Source organism: Myotis lucifugus, unplaced genomic scaffold (genome assembly GCF_000147115.1).
Source record: "Myotis lucifugus unplaced genomic scaffold, Myoluc2.0 scaffold_291, whole genome shotgun sequence".
Taxonomy (NCBI): Eukaryota; Metazoa; Chordata; class Mammalia; order Chiroptera; family Vespertilionidae; genus Myotis; species Myotis lucifugus.
The window spans coordinates 879,964-893,926 of NW_005871339.1; the positions used below are offsets into that span (position 1 = coordinate 879,964).

At 48.4% G+C, this 13,963-nt stretch overlaps 1 pseudogene; it reads left to right on the top strand.

Moving 5' to 3' along the window:
- The first annotated feature begins 8,950 nt into the window (after positions 1-8,950).
- Positions 8,951-10,986, top strand: LOC102426114 (annotated as a pseudogene).
- Positions 10,987-13,963: the final 2,977 nt, after the last annotated feature.

Here is a 13,963-nt window from a genome sequence, read left to right on the forward strand (position 1 = left end):
CGGAGGCATCTGGGGCGTCCCGGGGCCCGGGGTGACTTCTGACGCGTTCGCATCTGCAGTAGGAAAAGCACCGGCGGTGGAGGGTCCGAGGGAAGGGGTCCATGGAGCCCCGATGTACACGTTGGTTACCCTAAAATGTTCCCCCCCCGGGCTGTCCGGGGGAGACGTCTCCCGCGCCAATTTGCTCGGTTCGCAGGGAGTATTTCAGCCAACCCGTGTTGGTTTCCGTACGATAAAGGCGTTTGATTTCCTCCTTACCCGGACCGATGAAGGTTAGCGTCCCATTCTCAAAGCGCCTGTAACGAACAGTGGCTTGGCGTCACACCTGCTACTTGACGCCCAGTGCTCCCATTAAGGTGATCAACCTGTCGTTAAGTTTTGGGAATAGAATTATTTAAATAGAAATGTTTAAACATTTTTGTTCCCTCTTACATTTACCCGTATGTATTATGCCTTTGAAAGATGCCACCCAGAGCTGCATGTCCCCAAGCACGGGGTTGTCTTCAGGTCAGTTCCCGGGCAGTGCTTTCCCCTCTGCCTGCTGAGGGCTTCCCAGAGAGGACAGGGGAAGGAGAAAGGGTCGGTGATGCTGCTCTGCCCTGGGAAGAGAATTAGCTGCCCCTCTGTGCGGGGCTCTTCCAGAGGGCTCGGTCCTCTCTCAGGGGCACCCCAACGGTGGGTGGCGTGGTAAATAGGTGATGAGAGCTCTGAGCTGGTGCCCCATTCTGCCCCGAGGTGCAGGCCAAGGACTCACTCAGCACGAGCTTGGAAAGGAATGCCTTGTCTTTGAGTAATGCCTGTTAGATACAGGAAGACAACGCCTTCACAACCAGTTTGAAGATACAGTTGAAAGGGAAGAGAGGAGGCCTTGCTGCAGGGGGCAGAGGGGAAGAGAAAACTGGTCCAGCTCTGGGAAGTGCATGACGTGTGTCTTGAGGTGCGATGTGCCCAGGAAGTCAGTCCTGGGAGTGAGGAGAGAATTAGCTAATGACATCATCGGCCAAAACTTCTGGGCGATTCGTTCCTTTGTGAATTTACATGTTGTAATAGCAGTTCAACTGCTTTTCAATTTTTGGAAGAAGAAAATTCTTTAGGCTGACATTTGTCTGTGAGTGAGTAAAACAAACGTAGTTCATTATTATCCATAATATTTACCATGTACTATGCTGTATGCTAGGCCCTCCCTGTTTTCAGCAGGGGACACAGTAAAGGACAAGCTAGGCAGAGATTTTAAAAAGCTCCAGAGATGGCAGTTTGTTTTATTAATCACTTTGTAGCATCACAGTTTAAAAATAAATTTATAATTTTAGTTATAAATTTTTTAAATGTCTAGCATTAATTTTTTTGCAGATTTAAAAATATAAGTATGCACACAGTACATACAAAAAGACAAGGAAACCTCCTTCCACCCCATACCCAGTAGCTCAGCTTCCTCCACCTGCTGTGATTGTGTATTCTTCCCGCAATAGTCAAAGTAGTGTACACACAGTCGTATATGTGTTTTAATATAGTTTTTAGTGTTTGCTGTAACAGACAGCGCCACAGTGAACATTTTATGCATAGCTGCAAGCAAAGCCTGGTAATCACTTTTTATTAATCATCAAAATTCCTTAGCCATAAGGCTTATTAAGAGCTGGGTTATATTCCCTTAGATGTTGTGACAAGCCTTGTCAGTACTTAGAACCAAAGCATATTATTTAAATAGGTAGAAGATCGCTAGAACGTACACTTTGGAGTTTAATAGGTGAACTTATCAACTTATTAAAAACTTGAAGGAGATTTATCAGCCTTAGTATGAAACTGAGACGAGCTTAGAGAGGTCCAATTTTATTGGAAAACTTGATGGTTTTGTTTTGTGGGGTTTTTTGGTGTTAACTTTCTAAAATGCAAATTTCCAAATCTATAATTTGTGATAGAAATGGTGATTTAAAAAAAACACACCCTTTTAAAAATATGTTTATAATATGTGAGGTAGGAAAGGCCGTGGTGAGAATTTCACTTACACATTGTATGTTGGAGTCAATATGATTCCCTTGTTCCTTGAGTGACTGTTCTTGGCCATGTTCCTTTCATGTGGAGTGTGGAGAGGGAACATGCAGTGGCCAGCGGGTCTTCACGTGGCCTTGCTGCAGAGCTCACGATTGGGCCCGGACCATGGGTATCATCACCTCTTTGTGTGATCTGGTGAGTGCGCTGGCTGATCTTCTCCACCTGTACCTGTGCAAGGTGTTCTAGGAGGGTACAAAGAAAATGCACTTTGGCTTTAGGTTTCCCGTCCTTGTGATAGGATGAAGATGAAGATAAGCAGGGAAGGGGTAGAAGGAGCTCAGAGGTGCCTGCCTGTCTCTAGGTTGGTTTTGTCTCACTTTCGGGTCACCCCACAGGTATTTACCAGGTATTGTTCTGGACCCTGGAGGCGTGGGAGCTTGCACAGCAAGAATAGTTCCTGCCCTCATGGGGTTCACATTATAAGGAGAGAACATAAAGTCCTAAGTGCCAGGCTGGGCAGTGTGTGTGGGATCTAAGAGGGAGCCCAAAGGATGGAGGGAGCTGGGTGCTGCCCTGGCAGCCGCATTCAGGCAGCAGGAACTCTGGAGTCAAAGCTTTGTGCCCAACAGATTGTACTGCGCTGGTGATAACAGGGAGGTCACTGGCAGGAATTGCCCCTGGGGAACTGAGGACTGAGGTGAGGAATTTAGATGTTCACCTACCTCAGTGTGATAGGAAGCCTTGGGAGGGCTGCCTTCCTCCCTCCTTCTCTTCCTCCTTCCTTCCCTCCTTTCCTTCCTAGCTGGCTTAGAGAATTTTGAATGATCTGATTTATCTTTACAGAGAATTGTTCTGGCTGTTATGTAGCTAACATTCGCGAGGAGCTTAAGCACTTTGCATATATTAATGCAATTCTCACGAAAGTCCAAAAAGTAGGCATTATTGTTTGTCTGCTGTGGGTAAAACTAGGCAGAGAGAGGCCACAAATAAGTGGCAAAGGCAGGACCTCCCTGAGCACCTGTTCCTGGGCCCTTCCCCCCTGCCTGCCATAGGCGGGAGGGGAACAACAAGGGTATCCGTGACCGAGACCACTCGGCGCTCAGACCAGGGCAGAGTTGGCCAGATCCGATGCATTACTGTTTGTACTATGAGCAGGAAAGTGTTGCCAATTAGACTGGCACGTGCTTTCTTATCACTTAGCTTTTCCTCTACTCACTGCAAGTACAGACTTTTCAAGTCAGACGACTCTTGTGCTTCCATAAAAGAGGAAAATGAGTGAAGTAAAATAAAGTAATTCTAAATGTCTTCATGTTTAGAACCCAGTTCTTCCAAGTCGGCCTTTGCTGTGGTGCCGCGCTGCCTGCGGTGCTGTCCGCTGTGCTGTCACTGGGCATTTCTGAGCCAGCAGCGCTGTTGTCCCTGGGGTGTCGTCCCAGCTGCCAGGCCCAGTCAGCAAGTCTGCATGCTTTCTCGTTCTCGCTGTCAGGTGTTAAGGAAAGGTTTCCGGTCCTGAAGGGACCTGCTGACCGACTCGCTGACAGTTACGCTGTCCTATCATACCTCCAAGAGGAGCAGCTGAGTTGAGTGTGCCCGTGCAGAGCCTTGTGACACACCTCCACTTTCCCAGGAGTTAGGATGTGGGGCACGCCCTCAGCACTGAGGAATGTGGCCTGTTTAGCCGGCGGGCCCATCAGGATGGCCAATAGACTCTGTGAGAAGGAGCATTCCAGAATGACCCCAGGGTTGTTGGCGGCACAGCTGGCTGGCCAGTTGTGAGGTGGGGAAGTCTCTGTGGAGATGAGGAGCGAGGAGCGCAGGAGTTTCACACTTGGGAGGCCGTTCCTCAACTGTCCCCGCAGACCAGAGCTGGGCGTGCAGGCGGCTCCTCGTTCCACCCCGTGCCAGATGTGTGATTTTGAGCAGGCTACGTAATCTTTCTGGGCTTTGGTTTTCTTGCCTGTGAATTAGGAGGAAGACTAGCAGCTTGTGTCCCAGGGTTGCTGGGTGGGTAAACTGAGCTCATGTAAAGTGCCCCAAATGTACCTCAGCAACAGGACTAAAGAGTGTTTACTTTGCTTGTTGCTTCTGTGATTAGTCACCAAGTGCAGGTGTTTGGATAATTTCAGGTTGACTTCAAGAATATGTAAATGTGGCCGTGGTTTGCTTATCTCAGGTGCTTGAAACCACAGACTGGGCAGTGGGTGTAGAGACTGGAGAGCAGGAGGACGAGGACTGAGCCTAGGGGCTTTGGCCAGGAGTCCACAAGACAGAGGATCTAGCAATACTCACTGAAAGGGGCCTGTAGAAGGAGGAGGAAACCTGGAGGGTAGTGGCCTGGAACCACGGCTGAGGGCTGGGTAGTTCCGGCCCTTTCAGTGAAGGATTGCTTGGGTTTGATGAGAGGCAGATGGCCTTGTGGTGGGGAGAGGGAGTGGGAGTGAGGAAGCAAGAACATCCAGTAGACAGAACTCTACAAGTTTGGCTGAGAAGGGACAGAGTAATGGGACTGTAGCTGGGGGGAGAGGGGGGGGGACTCGGGAGTTTTTTTATTTTTAAATGAGAGTGTTTATAGCATGTTTATGGGCTAATAGGAACACTCTCATAGAGGAGGACAAATATATAATACTAGAGGCCCAGTGTTGAGCATCTGCCCCCTGGTGGTCAGTGCATGTCATAGCAACCGGTCATTCTGCTGTTTGGTTGATTTGCATATTAGCCTTTTATTATATAGGATGCTGGGAAAGAGGGTAATTGAAGAGCAAAGTCCTTGAGAAGGTGAGAGGGCACAGCTAGAGGAGCAGGGACATGCAGCCCCAGGAGCCAGGCAGGACTTTGCTAACACCTGGGCAGCTTGATTCACTTAGGATCTAAAATGAAAATAATGTGTCTCAGTCAGGAAGCTGGGCATTGTGCTCTAGGACTTGGGATCTAGTGTCTTATTAGTTTATGGTGCTCCACATGCCTTGGGGCACTCTTACAGAAAGATACATGTGGAAATGGCTTTTTTTTTTTAAATTAAAAAAATTCATGTGTCCCTAACAGTATTGTTAACTTAATTAGACGTTGTCACCTTTACTCACCAAATTTGGTACTGCTCAGAGGACTAGCAAAACTTGTGCTTAATTTGTCTTAAGGATCTGGCAGGAAATGCCAGTGTTGCATCCTGGACAACTCCCCCACCCCCGGGGGAGGACAGGAGCTGCTGCTATGGGCCAGGGATGAGTGAGCACCCCGGGGGCAGCAGCATTCACTGCAAGTTGTCTGTTGAAATTATAAAATACCTTCCTTGTATGTCGGTTTGCATTGTTTGTGGTTATTTGATTTTTTTAGGTTGGGAGTTTGGAAATACTACAGTTTTCTCCGTGGTTCCACAGATGTGATGAAATGTGGACGCCCTTCCTTGACCTTGCCTTCAGTCCATCGTCGGGTGGTGGCAGGAGGGTGGTGGGAGAGCGGGTTTGCATCGCTCTGGGCACACTTTCTCTTCCCTCTGCCCCGCAGTGGATAGGTTTCACGAGTGCCTTCTCTCTGTGTCACTGTGGAGAGACCCAGGGAAGGAGGAGCTCTCTGCCTCTTTGAGCCAACATTCCAGTGGGGGAGACTAAGCAAGGACAAAGGCAGATAATATAACCTCAAAATTAATGTCCGTGGGATGAGTGAAGAAACGGGGCTGAGGTGGATGGCGTCAGAGGGCTGCTCCGACTGGAGGCCTGGCGTTCCGGGAAGGCCTCCCGGAGAGGGTGCTGTGCTGAGGCCGGAAGGAGCTCTTCGAGGGACAGAAGGAGCTCTCGTGTCAGGAGAGGAGACAAGGGCATTTCAGGTGGAAGGGACAGCTTGCAGGACCCCTGCTGGTTGGAAGAGCTGAGGTGGGGCCAGTTGCCTTTGTCCAGTCGTCATTAATGGGGAGTGCAGTGGAAGGTGACTTTGAGAGACACGTGTGGCTGGCTGTTCAGGCTCTCATGCACCACAGGAAGAGTTTGAAGCAAAAGGATGAGGAGGGCGAGGGGAGCAGGTGGAGAAGCTGGAGAGCAGAGAGCAAAGTGCAGTTTCTTGTGGTCGAGTCAGCAGGGTCGGTGATGGGTTGGGTCTGGAGAGGAGGGGGCTGGAGGGAGTGAGAGGGGCTGCCCTTAGGACTCCGAGCTGTGCTGATGCTGAGGACCAGCGGGTCCGAGGGCGATGCTTCAGTTACGGACGTTATCATTTTATACTGGGCTCTGTTTGGATCTGAAAATCAGTTCTCCCCAGTGTGTGATGTGCAGAGTATTTATCTATACCTGTATGTGGTCTATGAGATACATAACATATTTGTAAACACACAGACAGACGTAAACGTTTAAACCTCTGTTTGCTACAACAGGCACTAACTAGGAGTCCTCACAAATCTTACATGGAGGTTTCATTACCCCTACTTTTCAGATCAGCAACTTCCTGGGAGAGCTGGTCAATAGTTAGCTGCATTTATTATGCTCTTCCTCTGTGTCAGGCATGGTGGAACTAGTGTATTCTAGTTTGCTCCTCATGCTGACCTTAGATGGTCACTTTACGTGGGATCACCATCATCTGCTCTTACTGATCAGGAGACTTGCTGGGCTCTCCTGAGTTGCCTCCTCACAGGTCTCCTCTCCTCCTGTCTGTTCTGGACCAGCAGCCAAAACAGAGGCTTAAATGGAGGACAGATCAGTCACCCTTTTGCTCAGAAGCTTGTAACTGCCCCCATATCAGAGTCCTTCCAGGGGCCTCCTCTCCTGCCAACCCTTCAGCTGTCTCCTGGGCTGCACGCCTCTGTACGCTCACCTCTTCACCCCACTGTGTGCCCTGCTGTCCCTACTATCTCCCTCCCATCCTCCCATGAGCCTGCCAAGAAGATGGGTCTTGCTCTGTCTCTGTCCTTAGGGAACAGAACAACGCCTGGCAGATAGCAGACACTCAGCAATGTTTGTTGAATGAATGAATACCTCTTTCTTACTTTTTATGTTGGTAGTAAATGGTGGAATCCAAACTGGGGCTCTTGGCCTCTGAAAACTAGTGCTTTTCTGCCTCAGCACCCCCTCCCATTGTGCTGGTGCACCAGGCATATATTTATGCCCATATGTCTGTTATCTCCAAAGTTCCATGCTTTCCTTTATAGAATAGAAACATTCACTAAACACTCAGAATTGTTCTAAAACTATACAGTGCAATAGATTAAATGAATCTCTTGAAAACAGTAAATTAACCTGAAAAAATGGCTCTGTCCCACCACCATCATTTTAACCCCTTTCACGTGACGGGTAATTGAAACACATTCTCTTAAGTCAGTGGTTCTCAACCTTGGATGCACATTAGAATCACCTGGGAATCTTGTTAAAATTCTGATTTCTGGGCTTCATCATTAGTAACAAAGAAACAGAATTTCTGGAGGATAAGGCCCAGAAATCAGGATTTTAACAAGATTCCCAGGTGATTCTAATGTGCAGCCAAGGTTGAGAACCACTGTCTTAAGTAGTAACAGCGTCCATAACAGTCAGAAGTAACAATTATAACTACATCTTGATAAAAATGAGAATAATTTAAAAATTCTGGGAAGTTTCAGAAAAGCAACCAAATAAAATGAAAAATATGTGATTCAACTGTGGAGGCTTAAAGGATTTAAACATTGGAGAGAATGCGGCTTTATAAGCTGTGTGGTAGAGAGCAATCAGAATTTCCCTGGGTTTAGGAACCTGGGGATTTAATCCCAGCCCTGACCTCACGGGCACCTCGCTTCCCAGCTGTGCCGCAGGTTCCCTGAGTGTTGAGTTGGTGGTTTCCAAGCTTCCTTCCATTTCTAGAAGACTGCTGTTTGTAGGAGTAAAACAGTACGTTCTACATGTTTTAAGGGCCATGCAGTTGGTTGTTCAAGAAATAGGACCCATGTGCAGTCCTGGGCTAAATACAGTGATGCCACGTCACTTCATGGCTGCTTAAGATCCACGAGGCCAGCACTTGGCACCAAGCATCCTGTCCCCTCCCTGTGGACCCGGTCGCTATGCTGGAAGAGGTGAGGTGCAGGACGGAGGAAGGTGGGCCGGCGGGCAGGATGTGGGGTGGGGTGGGAGTGATGGGTCTGACTCTGTGAGAAATGGCAAGACTCCAGAGTCCAGGTGATCCTTCTGTGTTTTCCTCAGGCTTAGGAACTAGACTGTTAGTTGTCGTGAATTAAATGAAGCAAGGATTGTGTTCAGCTTGCAAATCTAGAGCATATCATAACTAACGATAATTCAGTGGTGGGTGACATTGAATTAGGTGTAGAGTTAGAAACAGGTGTTTGGAGAATAAGTCTGAACGTTGCATTGTATTTTGTGCCTTCACTTCCGGGCAGCGCACGTACATCCGATTCCTTCTGGGTTTTCTTGGTTAGTCACAGTGCACACAAGTTCTCTCCCTCTCCGAGTGTCAGCGCACTTAGGGTGAGTTGATTTCTGTAAGGACAGGAAGTTACCAAGGATGTCAGGAAGTGTCTCATCACGTCTGTGAGGCCGAGAGCCAGTCACAATAGCCCTTTTCCTGTGGATCACATGCACGGAGCTGGTGCTGCACGCGAGTCCCCTGCCTACTGTCACCTCGCGGCACCCAGGTCTCCGTCATCTCCCTTTCCTCCCTTTTCAGGAATGGGTTCTGCCGGGCACCTGCTTTCTCAGATTTCTCTTTCGAGGTGAGGTCTCGTGTGTGCCTTACATGGGCCCTGGCTGAGGAAGGACAGGGATTCCATGTCTGGCCTCTGCCTTAGGAAGGGGGACCCAGCCAAGGGGATGTCCCCAAGTAGAGGAGGGGATTCAGGGGCTACCAATGGGAAAATGATGGAAGACAGACTTCACTCAGACGCTTCACCTGGTTCAGGCCTGAGCACAAAGAGCCGACGTTAAATCTAAATACAGGAAGTCGTTTTGAGAGACGTGCTTGGGCCACAGCTGAAAGTGCAATGAAGTGACTGTTTATATCCACTCTAGCTAGATAGGAATGAAATTAATCACATAAAATGCATATTTATTTGTCTTGACCACTTGAATTTGATTCCTTTTTAGAATAGGAATCTATCCCAAATAACAGTCAGACTTAATATTTTTGAGTCAGTCATTGGCATTAGGTTTCGCAGCATGCCTATTATAATACAGTGTTCTTTGCGGGCTACTTTAGAGGATTATCTTTACTTTCTTACCATATTAAAACTTTATTTCATTAAGAAGTTACCTAAGGTAGGCCTGGTGGGGCGGGGCACCTGGTGGCAGGGCTTCCCTCCAGCCAACCACTTCTCTCAGCCCGTATTAGTACCAAACAGGAAATGTGGGGCATCGGCCTGCTAGTGCAGGTCTGGGCTAAGGTCTGGGTTCCCCGAGTCTGGTTTTGCACCAACCTTCCAGGTGGGGCTGAAACCCACGCATGGGCATCCTCTGCAATGGGCCTTTGGGTTGTAGGTGGAACCTGCGGGCACCTGGGAGAGGTCAGCCGTGGCTCTTGACCGGTCTCTGCGGGGACCACTTGCAGGTCAGTCCTGTCAAGAAGGTCTGGGTGGAGCAGGAGGAGCCGGGTACACCACCCTCATCGCCACTGAGCCCCGAGCAGTTGGTCCACGTCCAGAAGAACAAGACCGCGGCCCTGGGTAGACTCACGGCTCACAGCCTGCCAGTGAGTGTCGGTGAGAGTTGGAAGAAGCACCTTGGTGGAGAGTTCAGAAAACGGTATTTTGTAAAGCTAATGGGATTTGTTGCCTAAGAGAGAAGGCATTACACTGTTTATCCACCCCTCCACCAAGTCTCCACATGGATGCAAAATGCAACACAAGAGAAGGTTGTCATTCTGGGACAGGATCCGTATCATGGACCAAATCAAGCTCATGGGCTCTGCTTTAGTGTTCAAAGACCTGTTCCACATCCGCCCAGTTTAAAGAGCTGTCTACAGACACCGATGGTTTTGTTCATCCTGGTCAGGGAGATGTATCTGAGTGGGCCAAGCAAGGTGTTCTATCAACATTGTCCTCACTGTCCGGGCACATCAGGCCAATTCTCATAAGGCGGAAGGTTGGGAGCAATTTACTGATGCGGTTGCGTCCTGGCTAAATCAGAACTCAAGTGTGGCTCTTATGCCCAGAAGAAGGGCAGTGCCATTGATAGGAAGCGCCACCACGTGCTGCAGACCACCCATCCCTCCCCATTGTCGGTATACAGAGGGTTCTTTGGATGCATACATTTCTCTAAAACCAACGAGCTTCTGAAAAAGTCTGGCAAGGAGCACATCACCTAGAAGGATCTGTGACCTTGAACTGGGGTGAGAGTGGGGTCCTCTGGGTGGTTACTAGCAGCTGCTATTGAAGTATTTGTCAGCGACGAAGTTGAATTGAAAACATAATTTCCCTAGTGATTCTTAAGCACTATGCCTACCAGGGAGGAAGTGTTGGTGAAGTGGCCATGAGCCAGGCTGCCCAGGAGTGGCAGCTTTGTCCAGGAGAGACTGTACCCTGTGACCACATGTCTGTCTTTGAAACTTGGCTCTGGCCTAGAATATGCGTCAAAGTTTTTCTCTAGACTCTCCTCCCCTCTGTTTCCTTTATGGTTAAAAATGGGGCGATAGCACCTTTTTGGTATATAAGTCAGCTGCTACTCTACTGGTTTTTACCTGTAGGTTAAACTTTAGGTTCTAAGGTGTTGGGTGTTTTTATATAGAAAGGCCCCCTTTGCACATCCTGGTGTTCCAGTCTGGGCCAGGTCCACCGCCCTTTGACCCTTTACAGAGCTCGAAAGCCCTTCCTTGAAGGAAATAGGACCCTTTTTGCCATTTCCCAGAAATTAAGGTTCAATTTCCTGGTGGTAGCAGAGGTGAAATTCCCAAGGAACAATCCTTGCTGTGACTCTTCAGACTGGCAGATGCCAAGAGAACTGGGCTGGGTCGTGTTATACTGTTCTCTGGGTGTTTCTAGCAATAAGCAGTGGAAGTTGAACAGAAAGGAGGGGAAAGGGGGATTTTTTTATTATTATTATTTTTTTTTTTTTAGCAGAGGAAATGCTATTCTCTCAGGTGTGTCCTGAACTCAGGTGTGTCCTGAACTGGATTTTTAAGGCAGCATAGTGTCAAATGCTGTTTTTTCTTGACTGAAATCACTTTGGGATACCTTTTTCTGCAACACTGGAGAATTTCACTCTTTTAAATTTTATTAATCCTTTGTTTAAGAGACCATGTTTATTAGGTCTGCACCTCCATCCTAGGTCCTGCTAGAGGTGCTGTATTGCTGTTACTTGGTCTCAAAGTTAAACCTGCTAGAGTTTGGTAATAAAAGGTTGTTGGAGTTAAAAAAAAAAAGAGAGAGAGAAGAAGCTATCTAAATGTTTAAAGAGTCTCATGTAATAATTTTTTAAATTAACAGTTCTGGGAAAGTAGTGGCATGTGCAGTAAACAATGAATTATTTGCTGTAAGTAGAAGCGGGTTTGGGGGTTGAGGCTGAAAATCCTAATCCAGGAGGAGGTGGAATTTGTAGGATGGAATCTGAGGACTTCAGAGCTGCGATAACCCAGGTCGTCACTGAGCCCTAGGGACAAAGTCACTTCCCTCAAGTCTCCGCTGGTACGATGAGAACCTCTGTGTGCGGACTGTGAACTCCGTTAGGCCTGCGCCTCTGACTCCTACTCTGGGGTTTTCTCTCTTCGTATATTTTGGTGTCACGAGTAGGTGGCTTCCTCCCACATGCACATGAGTGAGTGGCATATTTGATGATTTCACAACGGAGCTTTCTAATCTTTAATTTTATGCCTCTAATGAAGCTAGGAGAGCATTGATAGTATTTCCATAGAAGAGGCAGGAACTGTGTAAACCTACAGGATATTTCAGAGCACAAAGCATCGTATCCCGTGTCCCTGGTCCCCCCAGCTACCCTTAAATTCTCCCCGTGTGGATCAGCTCTGGGCGGGCAGGGCACAGGCAGGGAGGGGGTGCTTGATGAATGGAAGTGTTCTCACTGATAGCCCTGGCTGTGGGAAAGGGAGGCTTTCCTCTAAGTTCACCAAGACTTCGAGCCATGATGTAACCTGGGAAGGGTGCACAGAGTTCCTGGGTCAGAGCAACACTGTGAGTGGCACCAGGAAGGGGCAGTGCTGGGTGACACACCAGGCTGCCCTGTGTGCAGTCACATAGAAGAATCCATCTGCATGGTTTCCCAGTCTTACCGATTGCGCGTACGATCAGTTATGGTCTGGGTGTCCATCTTCTGAGTGTTTGGGAAGATGTAGGCAGAAACAAGGTGGGAATGGTACTGTAAGGAGGTTTTGTTTCTTGTGTTTTAACTGCTACCATGGGATCCTCCCCCACGGCCACCCCCCCCCCCCATAAGTGGATAATTCAGACATTTTCATGAATTTCTAAGTTGTGTAACCATTACCACAGTCTAGCCTTGAAGCCTTCCCATCACCCCAAGATGTTCATGTGCGTGTTTGTGCTTAGCGCCCATTCCCACTGCAGCCACAGGCAACTGCCGCTCTGCTCTCTGTCTGTTTGCCTTTTCGAGGCATTTCGTATAAGTGGAGTTAGGCCGCGTGCAGTCTTTTGGGCCAGGCTCCTTTCACTTCGTGTGTTTCGGGCATGCCCTTGTAGCACAGGTCAGTCCTGGTATAAGCAAATAACTGGATAAATCAGTAAGTATGCGGGGGAGAAGGCATAGCTCTTCCTGACAGAAGAATGTCAGTTAATCGGTAGAAGGAATGAGGAAATAGAAAATCACCATCAGCTGACACCACAGTCAAGTCACTTCAGGCGAGACCCAGGGACCAATGCTAAGATACCGGACACAAGTTTGAGGAGAAACAGGATATTTGCCTAGTCTCGAAGTATCTCTTCCCAAGTTATTTATTTATTAAGAGGGGAAAATAGTAACTGTAGAGTGGATAAAGCCAGCAGACACTACCTCCCCCAGGTGACTCAGGTTAACAACCTGTGATGAGACAGGTCCTAGGCTCCCTGCTAGCACACGGCATGTCCTCTTCCTGGTATTCTTGTCATAGATTCACTACCACAAAGTCATCTCAGGAAAAAGCTGCCAGACTCCAGGAGAGGACGTCCTGAGAAACACCTGGCCAGTGCTCGCCAAGCATCCCGACAGGCCGGGACGGAGGAGGAGCCTAAGGAGACATGGCCTCGGGCTGCAACGTGCATTCTGGGTGGGGTCCTGGAACACGAGGGACATTCCAGGGAAACCGGTGCATGCCAACGGGGTCTGCACTTGAGCTGACACTGTTGTACCAGGGGCTCATTTTCTAATTTTGGGAACCGGTCAGGGATTCTGAGAGATGTGGGCACTAGGAGAAGCTTGGTGAAGGGCAATGGGAACTCAGTACTATGTTCCACTTTTTATGAGTCTAACATTTAAAAACAAAATGTTGATATAGGAAAGCACACAACCGCATGGCGTGGTACCGGGGGAACCCAGCAAGGACAGGCCCATGGTCTTGGTCTCCTTGTCAGACTGAGGGAGGACTCCCAGTTGGCTTTAGGGAGAGTCCTTCCCCGTGTTCGTACTGGACGGCCTGGCTACCGGGAGCCCCAGTGTGGCGCCTTCGGGAGAGTGCGTCCTGCACCTGTGTGGGGAGGGGCCAAGAATGCATGGTTCCCTTGGGGAGGGGCGCTGGGAGCAGGAAGCTCCCGAGTGGGGACCTCTGGCATGGCTGCCCGGGCTGTCCTAGGTTGTCCTTGGTCTTTTAATGTTATTTTTTTTCAAAGAGAAATTTTTAATTTTTAAATATTCAAACTAATCAGTCTTTTTCTTTATGACTTTGTGTTTACATACCGTCTAAGAACATTTTCCTACCTCAAGGGTCATTCTTTAATGTCTTCCAGCAGTTTTATATTCTGTTTTCCACATTCAGGTCTATGTGAAATCTGTTTCATACAGCTTGAGGTCAGGATCAAATATTTTTTCCATTGGCTAGCCAGTTGCCCTAATCCTTGCCCAGTGGTCAGAAATGCCACTTTTAT